Here is a 12521-nt window from a genome sequence, read left to right as displayed (position 1 = left end):
AGGGGCTTTTTCACAGATTTTGGCATGTTTTGAAGTTTGTCATTAAATGCTTTATTTTGATAAATGTAAACATTGGATCTAAAAAGCTCCAGTAAAAAATCAAGAATAAAATTAAAAAAAGGAAAAAAAAAAGTAGACCGCATCAGGGATCAAACCAGTGACCCCCGGAGTCCTGGAGTAAAAACCAATTAGACCGCTCGACCATCCTGCCAAGTATGTATGATGAACGTATTTTATACTTTATATAAGTAATCTTCGTAGTTTCACAAAATTAAAAGACAACAACAGAACTCTCCAAATTATTAAATCGTTTCGCGTTGCAACGATTTATAATTTTCCGGTTTTTAAATCGCCAAAAGATGCATATAATGGCTGTTTTAGACCATGGTAAATGTTCAGTATTACTGTTTCCTCACAAATATCATAACTAAAACGAAAATTTGCGAATCTGAAACAACTTTTTTCAATTTTGTCAATTTACCAAAACGTGAAAAGATCCCTTTAAAGGCTTCATTTCCAACACTTAGATCCGGATGAGCAGCAAACAGCATAAAACCTGAACAGACTGCAATTACTCCCAGGCTGTTCTGGTTTTATGCTGTTTGCACATAGTCCTTTTCACTTGGTTTCTGAGTGGGAAAGGGTTTAGGAAGTGAAACTTTGTTTTAGTTGGGTTTATAATTTAATAGAACCAGTACAATGCACTTGAAGTATTATTTTGTTCTTGTAATCCAAGGCTGCATTGACCGCCTCTGTTAATTATCTCAATCTTAAAAAAAGGTACAGATACCAGTCTAAGTAATAATCAGATAAGAAGGAAGTGCAGATATAGAGGAGCAAGAACCATAACTCTTTCTACTACAACTGCAGAGTAACTTCCCTTTGTATTATAATCTTGTCCCATGTGTTACACTAAGTTCTTTCATTTAGATATCATCAAGGCATTTATATGTCATTGACAGCAATTGTACATTGAGTCCCATTAATGAAGCTTCAGCATTGCAAAGTTAAATCATGTGGACCCTGATCCTTCTAAAGATTATCAGAGTTGAACATGAAAGCATTTACTTTCAAATCCCTAAGTCATTATGGAAGTGTGATGATTATAAAACTCAACAGCAATATTTTTTCAAAAATGGATTCTTGGTCATAGGAACAATAACGAGTACTATGTTTGGCACCAACACATGACAAAGGAAATCTAGGCAAGGTTCATTGACCAGGGGACACAATATTCAGAGTCTTTGCTTTAATTTATGACTTTGATAATCACCCCATCATAACTACATGATGCTGTAAATATCCAAATGCCACTGTAATTGCGAAGTTATGAGCCAGGTCAGTAACCCCGTAGGGAAAGTATGTGGAACAAAACAAATTCAAACATTTAGGATAACTTAAGTTTAGACAACCATTCTTTTGCATCTCCCTTACAAACTGCTTTTGTTATAAAAGTTGAGCTTCGGCAGTTAACATCTTTACAGTTTTTAGCGGATGTAATTATTCTGAGCTCATTGGTTTGTCCATTTGTATAACTGTCTGCGTAAAATGTTATATATTATGGAGGGTACTACTTCTACATTTCACAAGCTTTTGATTTGAAACCTAAGTCCTCATCATGAAGTGAATATGTGGAAGGCACTTTTGTCATGCTAAGTGATCCACATATGCCATAGTTATGTGCCATTGAACTCTATAGCAATTGCTATGCATACAATGAAATGTGATAACCATAAGACATAAATGTGCAAGACACTTTGAGATCAACGCATTGTTGAATTATGTGCCCTTAACATTATCCACTTTTCACGCTGGAAGCATACAGTATTTTAAGTTTTACAGGAAGACTATTTCCACATTTCTCCAGAGATTGTATTAATTGAACACCATGAAATGTAAATGTGCATGACACAATTTTCATGCGAAGTTATTCATGTATACCTGAGTTATGTGCTCTTGACAAGTTTTATTGCAGAAGCATTCAATGTTAAAAGTTTAGTGAGCAAACTACTACCACATTTCTCAAGCAAATGAATAAAAAATTAAAAAATATTTCATCAACATACTCAGTGATCCATTTATTCTTGAGTTTATGTGCCCATGAAATTATAAATCATTGGCTGTTGTTGGTTTGGTTGCAACAAAATAAAAGGGTATCTGTAGATATTATTTTTATGTCCCCCACTATAGTAGTGGGGGACATATTGTTTTTGCCCTGTCTGTTGGTTGGTCTGTTGGTTGGTTGGTCTGTTGGTTGGTTTGCGCCAACTTTAACAACTTGCAATAACTTTTGCAATATTGAAGATAGCAACTTGATATTTGGCATGCATATGTATCTCATGGAGCTGCACATTTTGAGTGGTTAAAGGTCAAGGTCAAGGTCATCCTTCAATGTCAAAGGTCAAATATATGGGTCGTCAAAATCGCTCATTTAATGTACACTTTTGCAGTATTTCAATATTCAAGATAGCAACTTGATATTTGGCATGCATGTGTATCTCATGGAGCTGCACATTTTGAGTGGTGAAAGGTCAAGGTCAAGGTCATCTTTCAAGGTCAGAGGTCAAAATTATGTGGACAAAGTCGCTCATTTTATGAGTACTTTTGCAATATTGAAGATAGCAACTTGATATTTGGCATGCATGTGTATCTCATGGAGCTGCACATTTTGAGTGGTGATAGGTCAAGGTCAAGGTCATCCTTCAAGGTCAGAGGTCAAATATATGTGGCCCAAATCGCTTATTTTATGAATACTTTTGCAATATTGAAGATAGCAACTTGATATTTGGCATGCATGTGTATCTCATGGAGCTGCACATTTTGAGTGGTGAAAGGTCAAGGGCATCCTTCAAGGTCAAACATATGGGTCAAAATTGCTCATGTAATGTCACTTCTGCAATATTGAAGCTAGCAATTTTATATTTGAAATGCATGTGTATCTCATGGAGCTGCACATTTTGAGTGGTTAAGGGTCAAGGTCAAGGTCATCCTTCAAGGTCAAACGTCATATTGGGGGACATTGTGTTTCACAAACACATCTTGTTTAATTAATGATATAAGTAGTTACGCATTCAACCATCACATGTATTCAGTCTAAGGATATTTTAAAAGTTAATATGGGCTCATTCTCAATTCTGGACTGTAATTGTTACTGGACACCCACTTAAATTGGACCTTCAGGCGATGTCCCCTGACAAGAGCGACCTATTGGGCCAAATCCGAAACCATGTTGTGGTTACATTATATGTAACTTACATACCAAACGGATCCAATGACAACCACTGGTAGCTTCCTGCTTAATCTTTCAGTGGAATCCATGGTCAATCTTTAAGCACTCTTATTGCAGACCAGGTGAGCTTGACCACTTGTTAAATTACCATACTGGCCTGTAAGATGACCACTTGAATTAATTATGCCCACTTGAAATGAAGATAAACCTCTTTGGAAATCTCATTAATGCAAGTGCAGGGTCAACTTTGAATGGTGAAGGGTTTTACAATGGACCCCCTCCACTCTTCCATGTTTTATCAGCTCTGATTTTCAACTGATTTTAAATACTCATTTACATGCCAATATAGGATAGGGTGAGGAGCTTCTCCAATTTAAGGTATGTTAATTGCATGTAGAAATATGTTGGGGGGAAATAATTAAAGGCGAAGAATGCTCTCTGTGCCATGCATATTCAGACATTGAAACGTGTTGAATGCACATATTTTTGTGTGTTTTGAATGTAAATATTTTGTTGGTATTTAATTATCCTGGTGTTTTGAATTTATTTCCCACAACAGTCGAAAAATTAGAGTTGTCAATATGCCAACTCTTGTTATAAATGTGATACCTTCATCAATAGTTGCAGCAATTAAATTGTTGGACGGAAAAGTGACAGCCATTTGACATGGAGCTATAGACAAAATTGTTGCCATTTTGATGTTAGAGTTTCATGAGGCAATAAATCTGTATTCAAACCCTGCTGGTGCTATATTGATTTGTCTTGCATGCATGGAAAGCCAAATGGCCTATCAGTTTTTTTGCAACTAATTATGGTATGCTGATTGTGCCTTTTAACTGGCAAAGGAATATGGCATTTGTATAATGCTGCTGTTATAAGAAGATAGTCATAGTATATTTTTCTTGATACTTTATAAGTCATGTCCTTTGTTGCATGTTGATGTACTTGAAGTTAAGAGAATATATTTTATGGTAAGAAAGTACAATATTCATAATTTATAATACAGCTACACAATTAGTACACATTTAAAAAGTTGCTGGAGAGTATCATTTACTTACTGTGCTACGGATGCAAAAGGTTAAAAACAAAACATACCGATATGTTAACATGCTTTTGACCCATGTAGTTCAACCCGGTAAACCATTTATATATTTAGGTGGCTGGTAAGCTCAATTAGTAGAGCGCTGGACTAAAAATCTGAGGATCTCGGGTTCGATACCTGGCCAGGACACATAACTGGTGTGGTCATTTGTCATTACATTCTTTCTAAGGCCATTCTCTTCTTACCTCTGAATCAAGTTAGGCGGGGAAGCGTAAATGATTGACAAAAGTGTGTGTCTGATTGTATGGAATTCTAGTAAAAGAGCAGGAAAAGTGTGAGTTTGTTAACTGATCCCCTCCCTTTCCCCTCTCTGTAATATGACTGAAACACTTTGAAAACATGTGAACAATTGAACTGCAACAAATACACTTATTTTCACCAAACCAGAGGATATCTTGGAAGTTTGGAATAGCCAGAGACATGCCAGATATTATCAGTCTCAATGCAGGAGGTCTTTGCCTTGGAATGTTTAACTCAATTTTTAGGTCATTAAAATTAATAAAGATTAATCATTAAAATTAATAAAGATTAATTGCTCGAAGCCCCAAATACCTGGGACAAAGCCTCTAATGTGGTATTCTTTCAAAAATGTGAAATGTTATCTCATTGCTAAGAGTTAATTATAGTGTACTCAATCAGATCAAACAGGGGCCCACTTCACAATATCTCATATAACTGTCCACTGGGGGATGTCTGTTTATAGATTTTGAAAATGATTTTGACTGTATTGACAGTGATGAAATTCAAGCCACATGGATGTGATTAAGAGATGAGTAGTATTGAAATAACAGTATTTGAATATTTTGTTAGAAGTGGGTGCATATTACAGGTTAAAAGAACTTACTAGACATAGTTCATTATGAACCTGGGTCACAAGGTGTTTTATTTTTGTCAATATTGTTTGAATTGTAATGAGTTCTTGTCTGGGTCTTCAGAATTAAAGTCACTGACCTGTTAAGTGTTCATTAGGATGGAGTGTTGTCAGTTGATACTTGAATGTCTCAAACAGGTGTGTCAATGAACTTTGAAGATTTTAATTAAATTACTGTTTGATTGATAACTTTACAAAGAAAAGTAAAATTGCTACTTTAATGCATTCAAAATGAGATTTTAATCCTTATATGATCTTATATATTGTTATAGATAGCAAATCTAATAATTGAAATCAACTTGCATATGTACATGCCCATTATTAAAATTGTGAAATAATGTTATTGCACTTTCCTTTTTTACTGTTCAGACGTGTCCAATAAAATGTAAAAATAATAAATTTTTACCAGATTATCATTAATCCAGCAAACCACAAAAAAAGCTGTATATCTTTTATAAAACCACATGTTTTACATGTGGAGTCATGTGTCAGTATTGCAAGGGTGAAATGAAGCAGAAAACTGATGCACATTAACATGAATTTAAATACAATCATTTTGTAATTTAAGTGTAAGGGACACCACAGGCATTTTTTCTAACCACATGAAACTTTCACAACTGGGAAGGGTTGATTTAATTAAATCGATTTTCTCTCATGCATTACTAGCCCTTTTTCACAATTTTTCATTTAAATTCTTTTGTTTGTCCTATGTGAGAATTTACATTTAATTTAAGGGGCATATTGATGGACAAGATGATTGTTTAAAATGGTATCCTATTAATGAATGTTTTTCACATGCCTTTGATTTTTAGCTCGGCTGTTTTCGGAGAAAACCCAGGTATTGTCATAGCCAGCTCATAGTGTCATGTCGTGTCATCCGCCGTCCGCGTCATGCTAAAACCTTAACATTGGCTCTAAAATCAAAGGTTTTCCACCTACAACTTTGAAACTTCATATGGTAGATGCACCTTGATGAGTTCTACATGCCACACCCATTTTTGGGTCACTAGGTCAAAGGTTAAGGTCACTGTGACCTCTTAAAAAAAACAACAATTCGGACAAGCTTTCATTTATTCATCTTTGGCACCTGTTATGTGGTGCTCTTGTTATACACAATAACCTTATTTCACCATGTATAGCACATAGATTTTTTACCTCAAGGTTTCAATTTTAATAGTTGGTGTGTGTTATACATTGATACATTGCTATCCTGGCTGCTATCTTGCGAAATATTCATTCCATAAGCGTAAATAAGCATAATAGACAACATTGTTTTTATTCCAGAATCATACACCCTATTATCTTACAGGCAGTAAGGGCTGTTGTCGAAACAACTAAATGCAGATATTGGTGAGAATTAACGGGTCGCAATAGCTTTGACAAAACATCAAAATTTTAATGTTTGAATAAAATATATCAAAATGTTTTTTTGTTTCTTTGCGTTTGTGCACTTTTACTTTGACATCTTACAGTGGGCTGTAAATGTCCACACAACTGGTCCGATTTGTTATATTAATTTTTGCTCAATCTTTGCAAAAAATAAGTTTTTTTTTGTAATAGTTACATGGTTGTGCGCTATACATGGTAATATTTGGTATTATAATATTTATATTATATTAACTTTGTATTATAATATTAATAAAAGCCAAAAGTTGTAACTGGTACATTCTTTGGGGCCCTCAGGGAAATCAGTAGTAGGAGAAGATTTGTTATGTATGAATAAGACGTTCCAGTACCAATAGGCCTAAATTCACTGTTGAATGGTATTGAAGTGCCTTAAATTTCTCATTCAAGTTCACTATTATTAAAGGCACATGTTAGAATCCCACTGGATCTGTGTATCACAAATTATTTTTTTGGCAGTGTATTAATTTTTCTTGACAAGAATTAATACTTGAATGCTGGAAGATTAAACTATATGGTAAACATTTGAATATGTATTATTTTGAAATAAGTATATATATATTTAAAATACCATCAATTTGCCCCTTTAATAAACACAGTTTAGTTAATGCATTTTCTTCGCATGAACATGTCTTTTACATAAATACGAAAGAAAAAATATTTCTGATGAAAGTTGAGTCATCAAATCTGTAACAGGCAGATGCTTATTGTAGGTATCATTAATCATTCAGCTCTTTTTTCCATTCACAGAAAATGTCTACGATAAAAACATGATTCCTGTATTAAGATTGCATTGATTTGGGACATATGTTTATACTTCTACAGATGTTATTCAGAAGAGAGAGCTTAAAATATCCTTAGCAAATTTAACTCTTATATTTAGCACTTTGTTTAGAGTTTGTATTTGAGAAGAAACACACGAAATAATGTTCATATTTAAAATCATGCGAATGATGTTCTCTTTAAGAATAAAAAATACCACTATTCAATATCCCCATTCTTTGAACTGTAAAGTTTATACATATTGATATGAAGGTTAATTTATCAAAATTTAAGACAATGTTATCTTTGTATGCCCCCAGAACATAGGTTCTGGGGGCATATTAAAATCGCACCGTCCGTTAGTTAGTTAGTTTGTGTGTTAGTTCGTCCGTCCGTATGGATTAGTTTCCGCTCAATAAGTCAAGCAATTGTCATCAGATCTTCACCAAACTTCATGAAAATGTGTAAGGCAATATTATTAAGGTCAAGTTCGATAATCGGCCAAATTGACCCAGACACTCCTGAGTTATGGCCCTTGAATCATCGTAAAATTGGTTTTTTGCTCGTTTCCGCTCAATCACTCGAGAAATTGTCATCAGATCTTCACCAAACTCCATCAAAATGTGTAAGGCAATAACATCTAGGCCAAGTTCAATAATCAGCCAAATTGACCCAGACATTCCTGAGCTAAGACCCTTGAATCATAGAAAAGTTGCGTTTTTTCGCGTTTCCGCTCAATAACTCCAGCAATTGTCATAGGATCTTCGCCACACTTCATGAAAATGTGAAAGGTCATAAGATCTAGGTAATGTTTGATAATCGGCCATCTCGACCCAGACACTTATGAGTTAAGGCCCTTGATTCATCCAAAAATTGCGTTTTTTCTCGTTTCTGCTCAATAACTCAAGCAAATGTCATAGAATCTTCGCCAGTCACTTCATGAAAATGTGTAAGGTCATAAGATCTAGGTCAAGTTTGATAATCAGCTAAATTGACCAAGACACTCCTGAGTTACAGCCCTTGAATCATTGAAAAATTTCGTTTTTTCTCGTTTCCGCTCAATAACTCAAGCAATTGTCATCCGATCTTCACCAAACTTCATAAAATTGTGTAAAGCAATAGAATCTAGGTTAAGTTTGATAATCAGCCAAATTTACCCAGGCACTTCTGAGTTATGGCCCTTGAATCGTCAAAAAATTGTGTTTCCGCTCAATTACTAAAATAACTGTCATCGGATCGTCAACAAACTTTATGAAAATTTGTACAGCAATAAGATCTACGTCAAGTAACATAATCAGCCAAATTGACTCTGGGTCAGTGTTTTGGTTTCGAAATCTGGGTTCAACATGTTTCAACATATAAGTTCACCAGGTGCTTACACCTAATCTTTGAACACCATTACAAAGCACCTAGGTCATCAATATTCTGGTATTATAACTTGCTTGGTTCCAGTATCCTATCAGGGTGTAAATGATTTATTTTATTCTGGGCTATATTTATATACAGAGGCCAGGAGTCAGGCCCATCCACTGTAAACAGTTTACATCCAGGGGTGGTGTGCTTTATAAGCAGAAATTAGGGAGTATACAGATATATATGAGCCACACGCCGCCGGCTTAATGTAAGTGCGTAAACTGGATACCTGGATATTAGTTTAGGAGAGGCTTCCTTTTAACAAAAAATCCATAAAAGCGGAAATTGTCATCACTGATTAGCCTCTTCAGACTGCACAGGATAGTCTGGGACATTTTCTTCACATGTATTTATCCCAGATTTCACAGAACAGAGCTCATATATAAGTGTTTGATAGTGTTCATGTTTTAATGGCCATCATAAGATTACCAGTGTTGTTGACTTTTTATTGTCATTTTAGCCATGTCATGCTAAAATGGGTAATATTTGCACAGCCTGGTCAGGAGCTACCCTTTCCACTAATACGATCTTAATATCATGCGTGACTTAATAGCGAACAAGGTAGTTCCATACCAGACTGCACAAGTGCCAGGACTGGACTTGGTCCCATATGGCTTAAGACCCATTTTTGCATGATGCTGATGTCATCAAAAAATTGTCTGAGCATTCCACATTCAAGCAGAGGTTATAATATATTAATTGTGTTCAAATGATATGGAATTTGCTTTAATAAATAAATTTAGTATATACCTGTATAATGCTTTTAACAAATTTTCAGGTTGTTTCAATCGTTGAAATAAATCCCTTAATATGCTACTTGCTGTTTTCCGATTCCGTATTACCATACTAGCCGGACTACTTTCTTATACCATTTAATGACATCACATTACGTGCACCGATAATAGGAAACCCCTATTTTCCGATTCCGTATTACCATACTAGCCGGACTACTTTCTTCGAACCATTTAATGACATCACATTACGCCCACCAATAATAGGAAACCCCTATTTTATATCTTACTACATATTACGAAATATATAACGTAGTATATCATGTGACGTCATTTCTGTGACGAAACACAATAGTTTTATTTAAACTCTCTGGAATTTAAGGACATAACAGTCATGGTGTTTTTTAACAGTAAACTGTTTGTTTAAAACATCGAACGAATGCAAAACGTATTTCGAAATGTGTGTTCATCATGAACAAATGTAAATTTCGATAAGAATACAATAAAATAGTGTGGTTTTACCTAAGTTTCGATTACGAAATGGAAGAATAGAAGTAGAAGTGCATATCGTTTGACTTTCAACGTTTTTGTTATTAACATTGGATTAAAGTTTTCAACTTAATTGTTATAAACATCGGATAAACAATGTCGTTAAGGTAAGCGTGTCGGAAACCTGTGTTTTCCCGGTTCAAATGTTTACACGTTAATTTACATATATTGTATTCATACTCGTCTTAAATAAACTATGGCGTACTGTTTTAGTCATTGTTTTGTCAGTTTTGTTAAAGCACAAAAATAAAATTCTTAATTGTTTTCGTTAGTTGTTTCATATAATAAAAGGAATATTACGCTAGTCAATTTTTCCAAGAGTTTGTATCAGTCTCGTGACTTGTGCTATTTCGCATCACACTCGAGGCTCTGCCTCTCGTGTGATACGTCATCACACATTAGCCACTCGACTAAAACAAACTCTTGTAACAATTGACTAGCTTAATATTCCGTATGTACGGTTTGGTGGACTACAGACGGAGAATGAAAGAGTTTGACTTTTGTCCATTTTGTGCATGTTGAAATTTTAGTCCAGTATGATTTTCTTCCATCGGTGCATGGCTGGCTGTAGGCTCATTTTGTAAGTATGATTCAGTCATAGAGCTCAACAATACATAGATTTGGTTCCCTACTGTAGACATTTGGTTCCCTACTGTAGGCATTTGGTTCCCGACTGTAGGCATTACTTTGTATTCATAACATTTGAGGCAAAAGTTAAACTGTAAGCGTACTTAATCTTTAACATGTGGTATTATATGATTTATCTATAAAATGTATGATAATTATTATTGTGAAAAAACATATACCATAATTTGGTATATTTATGATTTGTTACAAGAACAGCCATATTCTGTTAAGTATTTTAATGGCTTTCTACGTTACACAATCCTTATACTTTTGGGGTGTGGCATTTAAGGCACTTAAATGGTCATATACTGAGTAACCATGTTGATGACCATACATTTGCGATAGGTTGCGTTTATACTCTGTAAAACAAAAAATAATGATGTCAGTGTCAACACTCGAAACAGGTTTAACCACTCTCAATACGGGGATGAGTAGAGTTTAATGGGCCCTTTTTATTTGGCGTAGGAGTGCATTTGATTCTGGCCTTTCCCATATTGGTGTATATAAGCATTTTGTACTCTTGTTATACATGTTTTTTATCTGTTCTTGTTTACATTTATACCGTAGAGCAGTCATCGAATATTGATTTACAAGTTGAATGTCAGTTACAGATCAAGTATTTATTATCTAATTTGTACATAAATACTTCTTCACTTCCTTATAATACTCTGTGATTTTCCCGTGTCTTAAAAATTTAACAGAATACAATAGTTTGCAAAGAATTGTTATTTCAACTGCCAGTTTTCATTAGCTGTATGTGTCACTGACATGCTTGTCGTATATACCAGTTTCTGGCAGAGTGGAAGAATGAATACAATTTTAATGTATTAATGATATGCAGATTTTACTGTCAGGGGTTGTGCCCTTGTAAATTGCATTCCTTGGTAATAAATCTTGGTATCACATAATTATAGTGTAAGGTAACCTCTTTTTGTTCAGGCACAGTGTAGGATTGCAGGAGTTGACCATTTAATAAATGAGCCTGGTGAATTCTTGATGTATTGAATGCTTTTTGAATTTACTTGCCAGACGAGAATACTATCAGACTAGCAAACAGTTTGGATCCTGATGAGACGTGGCGTTCTGTGGCGTCTCATCTGGATCCAAACTGTTTGCAAAGGCTTTCAAAATTCGGTTCCAGCACTGTGAAAGAGTTAATAAAAACGCAGCATCAATTCCCAAGACTATCTTTGGGTAAGTCTATTGTATGCTGCAATTGTAACTGGTCCTATGTGAATGCCAAACAACTTATTTTGTCATTTTAAAGCACTCAATTGTACATTTGTTGTTTCATTATCATAATCCCATCAAATAGGCCAGAGTGTTGCCAATTGTTGTGTGTTTTTAATGCGATTTAATTTTATCATCATCTGACATCTAAATGTGTTTATGGCGATTATGCTCATTCAAAAAAGGTGAACTATTGTACAAATCTCATTAAAATCAAAATTGACACTTTAAAACGATTTTAGAAGTATTGACAGAAGTTAAATGTCTAGAGATCATTAATTGTAACCTTACATAGTCATATTGTTAAAGACATATTGTATGCACATAATACATACAACGCAATATAATTATGACACATACTTTTTCAATGAAAGATTAATTTGATGAAATCAACAGAAATTTGTCTTTAGCTTAAATTTCAGTATTATTCATGTTATTGATATTATTAAATAATCCAGCCAATGAAATAGCTTGAAAGCCACTAAATATCTGTGTAAGAGTAATTTATAATAAATGTATAAATCTAAAATTGCTAAGTAAACTCCCTTTACAAACATAATATCTTGTTAATTAATAACCTTTGTTATGAGTTGTTTTGTTATG

General features: G+C 34.4%; 1 protein-coding gene across 6 annotated transcripts in view; it reads left to right on the top strand.

Annotated features, from left to right (window-relative positions):
• The window catches only part of LOC127874777 (pleckstrin homology domain-containing family G member 1-like), a 290411-nt gene that overhangs the window by 225551 nt on the left and 52339 nt on the right, over positions 1-12521 (top strand). The gene's annotated exons all lie outside the window — the stretch shown is intronic.

Source organism: Dreissena polymorpha, chromosome 3, assembly GCF_020536995.1.
Source record: "Dreissena polymorpha isolate Duluth1 chromosome 3, UMN_Dpol_1.0, whole genome shotgun sequence".
NCBI lineage: Eukaryota > Metazoa > Mollusca > Bivalvia > Myida > Dreissenidae > Dreissena > Dreissena polymorpha.
The sequence above is the reverse complement of the archived record's forward strand: the minus strand, read 5'-3'. Positions and strand labels throughout refer to the sequence as shown.